The sequence below is a fragment of the Euprymna scolopes genome, chromosome 21 (genome assembly GCF_053919585.1).
Source record: "Euprymna scolopes isolate OS-2025 chromosome 21, ASM5391958v1, whole genome shotgun sequence".
Classification (NCBI taxonomy): Eukaryota; Metazoa; Mollusca; class Cephalopoda; order Sepiida; family Sepiolidae; genus Euprymna; species Euprymna scolopes.
Window position 1 is genome coordinate 40,047,585 of NC_136502.1, and position 13,885 is coordinate 40,061,469.

The 13,885-nt window shown below is 31.4% G+C and overlaps 1 protein-coding gene across 27 annotated transcripts in view; it reads right to left on the bottom strand.

Moving 5' to 3' along the window:
• Positions 1 to 11,431, bottom strand: part of LOC145242141 (protein hu-li tai shao-like) — a 271,491-nt gene extending 260,060 nt beyond the window's left edge. For 15 of the 27 annotated variants that reach the window (XM_080105113.1, XM_080105104.1, XM_080105102.1 and 12 more), the window contains exon 1: positions 11,214 to 11,361. The gene's annotated coding sequence lies outside the window, so the exon portion shown is untranslated. Of the gene's footprint in view, positions 1 to 11,213 lie in introns of all 27 variants that reach the window. The other 12 variants (XM_080105115.1, XM_080105106.1, XM_080105101.1 and 9 more) reach the window with 2 other exon arrangements.
• Positions 11,432 to 13,885: the final 2,454 nt, after the last annotated feature.

Consider the following 13,885-nt stretch of genomic DNA (forward strand, 5'->3'; position numbering starts at 1 on the left):
GAGATGTGTAAATTTTTTTTTTTTTTACAATGTGATCACCTCTTATCAAGGCCCAGAAGCCACTCAGGGATAAGGGTTATTGTATGTACAGTACGTTAGTGTGGGGTTTTAATAAAAATGGCTACTTAAAGAGGCGGATCATCAGGAATTTGTTTACGTTGGACTTGAAGACATCCAGGTTGTAGTCAGGTGGCAAGCATGCTGACGGAACAGAGTTCCACAGGCGTGCAGTTCTAAGAAAGAAGCCTTGTTCATGGAATCTACGTTTTGGTTTAGTGGAAAATTTTTGACAGTGGTTTCAGCTAGTTGAGAGGGAGAGATGTGTAAATGTCGAGAGAGAGAGAGAGATGTGTAAATGTCGAGAGAGAGAGAGAGAGATGTGTAAATGTCGAGAGAGAGAGAGAGAGATGTGTAAATGTCGAGAGAGAGAGAGAGATGTGTAAATGTCGAGAGAGAGAGAGAGATGTGTAAATGTCGAGAGAGAGAGAGAGATGTGTAAATGTCGAGAGTGAGAGAGAGAGATGTGTAAATGTCGAGAGAGAGAGAGAGAGAGATGTGTAAATGTCGAGAGAGAGAGAGATGTGTAAATGTTGAGAGAGAGAAATGTGTAAATGTCGAGAGAGAGAGAGATGTGTAAATGTCGAGAGAGAGAGAAAGAAAGATGTGTAAATGTCGAGAGAGAGATGTGTAAATGTCGAGAGAGAGAAAGATGTGTAAATGTCGAGAGAGAGAGAGAGAGAGAGAGAGATGTGTAAATGTCGAGAGAGAGAGAGAGAGAGATGTGTAAATGTCGAGAGAGAGAGAGAGATGTGTAAATGTCGAGAGAGAGAGAGAGAGAGATGTGTAATGTCGAGAGAGAGAGAGAGAGAGAGATGTGTAAATGTCGAGAGAGAGAGAGAAAGATGTGTAAATGTCGAGAGAGAGAGAGAAAGATGTGTAAATGTCGAGAGAGAGAGAGAAAGATGTGTAAATGTCGAGAGAGAGAGAGAAAGATGTGTAAATGTCGAGAGAGAGAGAGAAAGATGTGTAAATGTCGAGAGAGAGAGAGAAAGATGTGTAAATGTCGAGAGAGAGAGAGAAAGATGTGTAAATGTCGAGAGAGAGAGAGAGAAAGATGTGTAAATGTCGAGAGAGAGAGAGATGTGTAAATGTCGAGAGAGAGAGAGAGAGAAAGATGTGTAAATGTCAAGAGAGAGAGGGAGAGAGATGTGTAAATGTCGAGAGAGAGAGAGAGAGAGAGATGTGTAAATGTCGAGAGAGAGAGAGAGATGTGTAAATGTCGAGAGAGAGAGAGAGAGAGAGAGAAATATGTGTAAATGTCGAGAGAGAGAGAGAGAGAAAGATGTGTAAATGTCGAGAGAGAGATGTGTAAATGTCGAGAGAGAGAGAGATGTGTAAATGTCGAGACAGAGAGAGATGTGTAAATGTCGAGAGAGAGAGATGTGTAAATGTCGAGAGAGAGAGAGATGTGTAAATGTCGAGAGAGAGAGAGAGATGTGTAAATGTCGAGAGAGAGAGATGTGTAAATGTCGAGAGAGAGAGAGAGATGTGTAAATGTCGAGAGAGAGAGAGATGTGTAAATGTCGAGAGAGAGAGAGATGTGTAAATGTCGAGAGAGAGAGAGATGTGTAAATGTCGAGAGAGAGAGAGATGTGTAAATGTCGAGAGAGAGAGAGATGTGTAAATGTCGAGAGAGAGAGATGTGTAAATGTCGAGAGAGAGAGAGAGAGAAAGATGTGTAAATGTCGAGAGAGAGAGAGATGTGTAAATGTCGAGAGAGAGAGAGAGAGAAAGATGTGTAAATGTCGAGAGAGAGATGTGTAAATGTCGAGAGAGAGAGGGAGAGAGATGTGTGTACATGTCGAGAGAGATGTGTGTACATGTTGAGAAAGAAAAATATATGTACAAATCGAAGTGAGACGTATGTCTACATGCCTAGAGATTGTAGATTGTCTCTATTGAATTGGGTACACCAAATGAACTATAAATTCATAATGAAATGAATTATATTCAAAATAATTTATTTGATATTAATCTTTATATTTTTAGAATCATAAATTTATTTACAATTTGTTTTTTTGTTTTTGTAATTCCACCCATGTTGATAAGAATTTGAAAGTTAATTTTAATGATGGTGGCATCGTTTGATCATAAGAATTCATGTAATTATTTCATTATTACAACTGACTTGTGACACTGCATATTGTGTTTGGAAAAGGGCAAATCTTTTTTTTTTGGTGATGCACCAATAATACTATATAATATCTATTACTGATGGTTCTTCCTTTCTCAAAGTAATCGATCAGCAAAACACCTTGCATATCACAAAAGGCCAAAACTTTGCTTGCGGATGTTTGCGTTTTTGGTTGCTTTGGATGGTTTTAATCTGCTGCTGTCCTCTTAGCTTGCTGTTGACTTTACTCCAGAGCAAAGTAATGGATCCACATTTCATTGATGGACAGATATTTATACCTTTTTTTTTTTTTTTTTTGTCATCCAAACAATTGCAAACAACGCTTTGAATTATCAATGTTTTCATTGTACTAAATTTTAATATAAACTTTCTCATTGCAAAATGGTGAATACACTGTCTTCTGATATGTTGAGGCCCTCTGCTATATCTAACGCAAGATCAATTTATGATCGTCTACAGTGTTTCAACTTTTTTATGTATACTGGGACAACTGCTGAATTTAAGCGGTCAACCTTCAGCATCATTCGTGTCTGTACGATCATTTTTACAACATCTTCGCTATTCTTTTTGACAAAGCAGAGTCAGAAAAAGACTTATCAAGTTACTGCTTATTTGTTTCCAGTAATGCTTTCTCAATGCACAAAATTCAGATTTTTCCATTGTTTTGACAATTTGCAACCATAGTTTCATTTAAATGAATGCAGTTTGTAAAAAATTAACCTGATTGGACAAAAAAATTTGACTCGTGCCAGTTGAAAGTTAGTATGTTATAAAACTCATGCTTTTACATATATATAAGTGCCACTATCTATATGCCAGGTCTGGGACTTATTAAGTGATGTTTTAGAAATCATGCCTCTTTGGATGGCTTTTGTTTTAATTTATAATCTCGTGTCAACTTAACTCTTTTATAGAAAATATGAATATTTTATATTCATATTTTCTATAAAAGAAATTTAGATCACGTTCTAAATATTCCATCAGGTAGATGCGAAAAATATCCCCATATTTATTTTCTTCATGAACTCTGAATTAAGTTTATTATTAAAATATCCAATCAAGTAAAAAATACTTCTAATGCAATTTTGGACAATTTTCTAAAATTATATTACCTTATTAGATAAAAAAAAATTAATCAAAAAAAAAAAAAAAAAATTTGTGATATACTTAAGTTTTTGAAATATTTAAAAAAAAAAAAAAAAAAAAAAAAAAAAAGAGTTGTCAATCTAGTCGGTCCCACTTTATCAACTAAGCTCCAGCCCCTGTCCCATCGCCGCAATATTATATCACTGTGCCTGTTTTACAAATATTTTAATGGAATGTGTTCTGATGAACTCATTCCACTTGTACCTCCTCGACGTACATCATATCCCCGACAAACCCGCCTAGCAATAAGATTTCACCCCTTCACTGTTGATGTCCCTAAATCTCAGAAAGCTTTCTATTCTAATAGTTTCTTCCCTCGAACAGCTAGACTTTGGAATTCCCTTTCTGTACTGATATGCAGAAGTTTAAATGTAACATAAACAAATATCTTGTTAATCTTTCCTAGACATGGCCCCAAATAGTAGCCCCTTATGTCCAAGTGGTGATATGCTTTGTATATAAAAAAAATATATATTTCTTGCTCATAAATTCGAGGAGAGAGATAATAAAAATGTTTAGTGCAAATTCACAATTCATTATTTTGAACATCTTAAGTCACCAATCATTATCCTTTCTAATAAAGTAGTTAATCCTAATGATGTAAACCTATCTTTAGAATGGCCATCCTCTAATCCTTTTACAAGTTAATCACTTTTCTTTATATATCTTCCAATTATAATATTGTACTCTAATTCCCATGTCTAGCTGTGATACCCAAGATACAATATACAAGTTCTTATTAGGCTAATATCTATTACTATATTAAAGCTTTGTCCTATTTGCAAAGAACTAAATTAAAGTAAACATAGCTTACATTACACACCTTCAGTTTAGCAGCTATGTTCCTAAATTCATCAGTTAATTAGTTTAGGAGTGAAATCGAGCCATAAAAATACATAAACATATGTGAATACCTGATTTTATATAAATTAAGATAACACAAAATATTTAGTTTGGGATTGAGTTATGTTCAAATTATCAAATTCAATTCATCTAATTGTGATGAACCGAACAAGTCACCTATTTAACTATTTATTTCTCTCGCCCTCTTTGTGTTGATTCAACCGCTCTAATAATTTTTTTTATGTCTTTATGGACATTTAAAAAGTGACTCTTTTTAACTAACCCATGCACATCATAAACACATATGTAAATTAGATAGCTAAATAATGTCTCTCTACTTTTATAATACATATAAGAATTATATAGAATTAAAAAGACATGTTTAGATACACTCAGAGCTTATGAATTTTCGTATAAAATCAAAATGGTAGTGGTTATGACCTAACAAGTTATAGTCTAGTTTAATCTAACATTTGTTTCCGTTAAATTAAAATTTCTAATAATTTCATTTGCCTTTTATAGATAATTGCCATAGAGACGGGTGGAGTGGAGTGGAGTGGTCAAGGCCGATACGTTAGACTTCCTCAATCACTTTGATCTATTAGTAACGTGCTGTGGCACACCAAGGACCCTCGTAAATTGACTTGTAATCGTCTAAAAATGTACCCCACATCACAAAAAAAAAAAAAAAAAAAAAAAGCAAAAAACAGAATTTAGCAAAGCAAAGAAAAACATTAACTGTCCTAAAACGCTAGAATGGGAGTGGAAGATTATTTTACTTTAAATTTAAATGCAAAACTAATCCCCCCTTCACTCTAAATTCTAAAATGGTTGTTTTCCTTTCGTAGTCTATAATTTTTTTTTCTAAGTTGAATCTCATTAAGCTAAGAATGTTTATCTACAATACCACTTTTTCGTTTAAATTTAATTGCTAAAATTCAAAGAACTAAACAGCAATAAATTTAACGCGATTTGTTTTATTAAAAATAAAAATAAAAAATAAATAAAAAAAAAACGCAACAAGATTTTAAAAACAGATTGTCCCTAATAATTCTGGGAATGATGCTGGGAGTCATGGCAACCGAAGCAGCACCATCAAGTCCCCCTCTTCCCCTATTAAAAGTTCTTAGGCCTTTTCTCTCTCTCTCTCTCTCTCTCTCTCTCTCTCTCTCTCTCTCTCTCTCTCTCTCTCTCTCCATTTCTATCTAATTTCGTAGCGAAGGGCTGTTCATATTTGGTGTCCTCATCATCACTCGTTATTATTCAGCAGGCAAATACTGATAAAAAAAATGTAATCGTGACTAACATTTTCTTTTAAAATTGAAACTAGTGTTTTGAAAAAAGGAAAAGAAATCCTGTTATATTGTTGTAAAAAAAAACATTCTCCATTCAAAAATCTTTTTTAAATAGTCGATCGAGAAATTCACGAGTTATGGAATTCCACTCAACAATGTTGAGTATCCCAGTTTTAGGGTCAGAAAGAATGTTCGCATTCCTTAAACTGAACACCCCTCCCCTCCCTATTTAGATCAAACTTCATATTCAGATAAAAAATAAGGGAATTAGGTTTCGGATTTTTTTTTTCTTAAAGTTAATTGATAAAATTACATTATACAAAGTTCACATTTTGATGTTATATTCACAAAGTTTCGGTCGATGTAACCTAAGACCTTCTTCAGGTGTATTTTTTTAACTGAACATTTTATTTAATTCACTGGCATGATGATTAACAGCATTTGTTAATCAGTAAAGTGACAATATTTGGGAGGGTAGCGTTTGGCTAGGAGAAAAGTGCAAGTATTACACTTCGTCTTTTCTATTGGTCACTGATCAAGGAAGGAGAAAGCTTTATAGACGGAAACAGATGTTATTTTGTCTCAATCTAGAGTACCTCTTTTGGGGTTTGTGATAATTCTACTCTCGTGGAAAGACAAGTAAATAGGAACAATCTTGAAGTTTCAATGATAATCTGTACTCTAAAAAAAAATAATAATAAATAACAGATCATGGCTGACTGAATGAGAACAATCTACACACGTAGATTAAATGAAAGGTTTAGTTCGAAATTCCGTATTGGGTTCAAGTTCAAAAATATGCACCTGATGCGAATAATCGAAAAATGCTTAAAGAATTCAAAACTATTTTCCTATTTTTGCTCTTATAACCAATTTCTTTTTCATTTTTTGTTTTATTATTTTTAGCAAAAAATAAAATAAATATTTTTTATGATGTAGCTAGTGGGGGGGGGGTCGGGCGGATGCTGCTTGAAAAGAAAAGGGCGTTTTCTTTTATTTTGCTTACGTTTTTTTTTAACTAGTCAAAAAATAAAATATTTCGTAGACTATTTTTCGTTTTAACGAAATATTTCCACATAAAGAAAAAGGAAAGCTGATTTTTTTTCAATTGGAGAGTTGCATACACAAATATCTATCGCAACTTAATTTTTTTTATCATTCAGAAATTCTCAAATAATTGATATTTTTTACCAAATCAATGAACTAAAAAAGCCTTTATGAATACTTTTTTTTCATTTATTTTGAAAAAGAGAATTTGAGACTTTCGAAACGTACACAAAAGAATTTCTTCCGAGGAAAATAAATCTTACAAACGTACTCTCATTATTTTTCATTTATCTTTATCATTATCATTATTATTATTATTTCATTCTTTTTCAGTTTATGTCACATAATTTAATATTAAAACCAAAAAAAGAAAAAACGCAACACCACGAAATTCTTCATTTTGAATTCCTCTTTGATGAATCATGGGGATTATCATTAATTTCGTTAAGAGATCATAATTATTACGATTATCATTATTCTTATTACGATTCATTATTATTAATAATAATAATAATAATAATAATAATAATAATAATAATGATAATAATAATATGATCATTAGGAAATTAAAATAGTAGAAAGCATTATTTGTTCCTTTTCCTATTTAAAGCTGGAAAGATGGACATTAAACGATTTAGGATGAAATTAAAATACTGTTTTTCATTAAAAATAAATAAAAACATAAAATATCTGATAAAATCATTTAGTCAATTCATAACGTTTTATGGTAGAAACAAATATATTCGATGGAAGAAATGCCGCTAATGTTTCGATTTTAGGGTATTGAACTGAATGTAAAATCTAGCAACAAATTCCCACTTATTTCTTCCCAGACTCCTTCGGGGAGTTGTAATTTTAATTTTCCAAATCCCTACGATCGTATTATTATTATTATTATTATTATTATTATTATTATATAATATATATATATAAGAATGATATGATTCTAATCATATCATTCTTATATATATAAGAATAAAATATAAAATCGATCGATTTTAACAAAGAACGTGAAACTGAAAATAAGTTCCAAGATTTCGATATCGATGAAGTCAGTTTTAGAATTTTTGGTATTCATGCCGAAAACGAAACGTGACGTATTAATAATGTTATTTAGAAACCCATTCTTAACATGGGGAGGGTGCACTTTTTTTTTTCTTTGACTATTCTGTACTTTCACTCACCAATTTAATAATAAAAAAAAAATACCGTAAAAATTAAATTTAACTTAAAAATTCTATCTAGAAACTGGCACGGTTCCTATTTTGCATAAGTACGGAATTTTAAAATTTTATTTGGGTATGTAATATAAAAAAAAAAAAACCTACTGTAGATGAATAATATTAACATATACATACAGGTGAAATTCTATATCATTCGAATCGAATGATTCGATAGTTACCACAAATGATCACTTAATTTCCCCCCCCCCTCCACCTTTTTTGTCGGCATCGTTTCTCACTTCATTCACTTAGAAATTAATAAATAGCGAATTTCATATCAAAATATACAAAACAATAAAATTACCATTTTTTTTTATTAGTTTTTTTTTTATTTTTTTTTATTAAAGACTAAAAGTATTTTTCTTTTTCCCCCCCTGTGCGCATTCTTGCCAGAAGGGAAGAAAAATTCCATGCTTCATTTCATTTCATGAAAAAAAATCCATATTCCGTAGAAAAAAATAATTAAAAAAAAAAGGGTGCATCATTTGCCTTTCAAATTTAATTTTAGGGTTAAATGAATGCAAAAAATTAGGGTTAACTAAGAGTTTTATCAAATATTTGTTTATTAGTGAAATAAAAAGCGAAATCCTTTTTTATGCGTAAAGATGGGGAAAGGCATCTTAATTTCTGTGTGTGTGAGGCTGGATAGTGGGTGTGTTCAATCACGTGACTATCGCACGAAAATAATCAGATTTTTTTTTTTTTTTTAATAAAAAAAAAATATATAATTTTCTAAGTAAAACTAAAAACTTTAAGGGGAAAAATTTTCTCGGCAAGTTAAAAAATAAAATTGATTGGAGGATCAAACATCGCTTATAAGTAAATAGATAGATTTACTAAGATTGGGAAACATCCAATAAATGTCACCAATTGTGGGGAAAATGTAATGATTTACCAGTATTTTGTTTATTTTTTTATTTTTGAGCGATTGTCAAATGTCCACACACAGGACTAAATGTTTTTTTGTTTTTTTCGTTCTAACTCAACAGAGTTTTGTAAAAACTCAGGGTGTTTTTTTTTTTTTTTTTCAGAACAGTGTCCAATCGAAATAAATAACCGCTTTAAAATAAGTTGAAACACAAACTTATCCAAAATGCAACAAATAACTGTTACCAAAGGCAAGATAAGTTACTCTCCTAAAAAAAGAAGGCCCACCCCACTTCTTTTTTTTTTGTTCTGTCCGTAGTTACAGTAAAAAGAAATACTCAAAATACCTTTTTTAGTGCTTGTTAAGATAGAGTCAACAGAGCGATTTTTTAAATATGTGGTTTTAAGCAAAAACAACAGTACTTAATTGTCGTGTAGAAAATAGTAATAGATCCAAAAATTATGAAAATTCATCAAGTAGAACAACTGCTATTGTATTTTTAGTAAAAAAAAAAAGTCTATCGCTATCGGCTAAAACAAAATGTCAAGCATTCGATTAACGAAATGTCGCCTATATTCGCAATCTTCAAGATGTTCACATCTAAGGAAAACGCTGTTTCCTCAAATTTTCTGTAAAAATTACTTAACTATAAACAATTTTCTATTCGATGAATTTTCGTAATTTTTTTTTTTATTATATTACTATTTTCGACGTGACAAGTAAGTATCTAAAAAAAAAAAATCGATCTGTCGATTATCTTAACAAGAACAAGCGCCCCTTTCTTTAGTATTAAGTAAACGAACTTTTTGGTTTACCTTAATAAAAAAAATTAGGTTTAATTCGGCAAAAATCGGGTTAGTTTTGTTCGTATTGTGGAGAAGCATCCTTTTTCTATTATTTAACTAATAGGGAGATATTAGTTTATGACAAATGTTGCTTGTATGATACATGAGAGGGGGGGGAAGGGAGAGAGAAAGGAATGAAACAATGTTATGACAAAAATACTTTTACGGGTAATTTTAGAACGGTCATTCTGAAAACAAAAATAGTCTTTTTTCAAGAATTTTACAACTAAAAGAAAAAAAAAGTGCTTATGTATTTTTGGTATCGCTCTATTTTTAAAGTTTTTCAGATTAAATTCAATTTTCATAATATCTTTTTTTATTAAATTATTAGAATAGTTACAAAACACTCTCCCCATGATTAAGAATGGCTTTCAAAATAACGTTATTATTTTAGCACGGTACCAAAAATGCATAAGTACCAGAAAAATGGTACTTATGCAGAGAAGGCATCGTGTTTTTTTCTTTCTTTCTCTCTCTCTCTCTCTCTCTCTCTCTCTCTCTCTCTCTCTCTGGTATTTTCTCGTTAAATTTAAGTTTTAGAGTATTTTTTGTTTATTAAATTTTAGGTGAAAGTACAGAATAGTTACAAAACACTTTCCTTTCCCAATCTTCAGAATGTGTTTCTAAATAATGTTATCATTTCAGTATGGTACCTTCTTCTCTGCATATGTAGAAAAAAAAAAAGGAACGGACATAACTTATTTTATAGCTTCTTCAGGATGAAATTCGTCATCCCCCAAAAATATAGCATTTTTGTTTCTTAATCTATTTTAATGCAAACAAATTATATATGGTAAAATTGACTAACAACTTACTTGTGTCTTAAATGATAAAAAAATGTTCACAATTTGAAATGTATTGCATCCATCACTAATTGACAACTGATGATATCTTATACTTGGACTAATGATTAAATAAATAGAAAAAGTTTTAAATTAAAAGTTTATTTTTTGTATACATTCTGTTTGGCTCTTCTTCGGTCATCTTAAACTTTTCAGCTTCTAAATATCCCTAAAACTAGAACGTAGTTGGTTAAGATGTCAAGCCATCTTAAAGCTGAAAATTTCAAGATAATCTTCAAACTTGTAGTTATCGTGAACCAGCTATGTATCAATGATAAAATTCTTAGTACTTATGCAGAACACGGACTGTGCTGAAATAATAACGGTATCAACTTAGAACCCCATTCTTAAAATGGTGAGGAGTGGGGAACATTTTTTTTTAATTCTTCTGTCCTAACAATTTAATAAGCAAAAGATGCAGTAAAAAATTTTAAAATCCTTGTCTAAAAAAAAAAAAAAAATAGCATGGTCCGTATTTTGCATAACTACCAAATTCTTAATAAATGCAACACTTATGAAAATAGACAACTGATGAATGATATGTATATGGTTAACGAACAAATAAATGAAGATTAATCATTAAAACTTTATTTTCGTTCCACATTTTGTAGCCCATATATATATATATATATATATATATATATATATATATATACACATACACACACATTTAATTTATTTTCTCAACAGTCAAAACATCTCCAAAAATGTCGCATTTCGACACACGCATACTGCAACCACACCCTGATTAATCGATCTGCATGCCTATATTTTTTCTTTTTTTTTTTTTTATTATTTTAGTTGATTAATAAAAATCATAGATTTCAAATTATAGATCTGCAATGTAGACCAAGTAAAAATTTTTTTTTTTAAAGTGAGCAATAATAATAATGCTAATAATAATAATTACCAAGCTGTAAATTCCTGGCTGGCGTAAAACCACCGTCGTATCCAGATGTGGGGAAGCACTCACACTGACGGCGACCCAGATTAATGGCGGCCAATAACAGATGCAAATGCAACTGCCATTTCGTCAAGCGAGTCACACCCCCGCCGATAATGGTACGCCGAAACCGCGAAATAAACACTTCTAAAGCATCGGCAACGAATGAAACGATTTGATCAAACAAAACGAACAAAATAATTTCAAATTTTTTATTGAAATCAAAATTCCCGACTTAAAACGATCGTTTATTAACGAGATAGTTTCGAGTTACCGTCGGGAGGAGTGTGACATACAGATACAACACCCGGCATTTTTATTTTATTTATTTTTTTAAATTTTTTATTTTGCAAGGTGACATCAGACATGATATCGATCGATCGATTGTTGCTGTATAAATGATTCGAAATTTGGTATAGACTTCGTAACAAATCTTCAATTGTTGATTTTTTTGAATAATGATCGTTAATTTATTCAAGTTGATCGTATCGTAAATAATCTTGTTAAAAAAAAAAAATAAAAAAAAAAGCTTTCATTTTTCGTTTGCTGACAATTCTCCTCCCCCCCCTCTCTCTCTCTATCCCTAGCTGCTATGGATTCTCGAATTCATTCGTATAACCATGGTCAAACTGTTGCCGGGTAGTCCAATAAAAAATAAATAAATAAAAATAAGTTTATTACCCAATTGTACTGGAAAGGAGCCCGACCTTTTTCACTTTAGAGGGCAACGATCCCATTACTGCAGTGCACCAAAAAAAGAGGGGCGGGGTTTTGTACCGCCCTTCTTCAAAATATGAAAGTTTAAAATGAAGTTAGTTCCTACTTCAGTCACGTAAATTATTTAGAGTAAGTTTGTTATTACTTCCAAATCACTTTTTTTCTTCTTTACTTAAATCATGTTTTAGTTTAAAAAAAACAAAAAAAAAAAAAAACAAATTGACTGTATTGAAAGAACAAACATTCTTAACACGCGCAGGGAGGGAACAGCATTTTGTAACTGAACTTTTACATACAATTTAATAAATAAAAGATACCGTAAAAAAAATAAAATAAAATAAATCTAACTTGAAAATCCCATCTAAAAATTAGCACGGTTCATATTCTGCGTAAGTGCAAAGTTAAAAAAATAAAAAAATAACGTAAAACACTAACAAGTTTTATCGTACACTGGTCACTGCGCCGATATGAAAAATCACCGGAAAACGTACAGTTACTTTATAAAATGGTTGTGAATGAGGCCAACTAAGGAAGGGCGATGATTTAGGTTCTTAATTTTCTTTAACCAAACCGTAAAGTGAAATGGTTCCGATCATGACTGGATAAATTTTAGTCTTGTTTTATTCGCACGTGCACAAATCAAATGGAGGTTCTTATCTCTTTTAGGGTAGAACCCGTTCCCGTTCGGTTCCATTCTAGCATAGAGACCGTTGGAATATCTCCTATTTCGCCCACATTTTCTAGTCTTAAATTTTATATTTCCTAATGTCCTGGAATAAGATTTTAATTTTTTTTTTTTGAAGCATTAAAAAATTCAATGTTTTAATCGCAGGCGACCATGTTATTTTGTGTTTTGTTTTTTATTGTTTGGTTTTTAACACACACACACACAAAGAATTAATATGGAATTTTCTTGCTCAGTTGCCCTTCCTATCAAACTGTCATAAACAATGTTGTAAGTTTAATTTAGACTTGTTCAAATCGATATAGAAGATTAAACACTAAAAATAATTAAATTTAAAGAAAAAAAAACTCTTTAATTAGAATTATATTTCAGTAATCAAGTAAAAATTTCATTTTAACTTGATATTTACTTTTCATATAAAAATTATTCCAAATTTTATTAAATTTTAATTAAAAATTTTTCCCTGATTTAAATTATGACCGTTTGGGGCAAGAGTTCAGTCAAGACAGATGTAAACTATTACGAAGGTCACGGTTCAGTCCAGTCCACACACACACACACACACACACACACACACACACACACACACACACACACACACAATAATAATAATAATAAACGGCTGTTGCGATAACGCAGATTGATTTGCAAATGTTATCGAAAGAGGTGGAGAGTAATGGAAATCTGGGAAGACTTGTCATTCAGACTGCAGGGAATATCACAGGCTGTTCTCAAAGAGAAGGTCGGTTTTTGATGCGGGTGAAAAGTCAGTTATCAAAGAAGGGGCACTCTGGATTTATTTTATTATTATTATATAAATTCATTTTATTTAAATTGCCTCAGTCCAGAAGGATTTCCCCTTTACTGACCGAGGTCAGAAAAGATGAAGTGCAGTAGAACAGATACTACACTTTGCCCCTAATATAGCGAGCTCGAGCTACAGTTTTGTTAGAAATAAATTCCAATCATTAGAATTTTATTTCAGAAAAAAAAAAAAATAAATAAAAATACCCTATTAGTCCAAGAAGTGGCTTATCAATCTTCCGGCGAGAGTCAGATGTGACAAGGTCACTATTGAGGGTAGGTCAAGGACATCCGAAGCCGGTAAAAGTTTTCGATTTGTAGAAGAAAATTGCTTAAATCCAACTCGTCTGCATTTCACGATGGAGGCACATCAGTGATACCCTTCCCACTTTTTTGTAAAAAAATAAAATAAATAAAAATTTAAAAAAAGAGT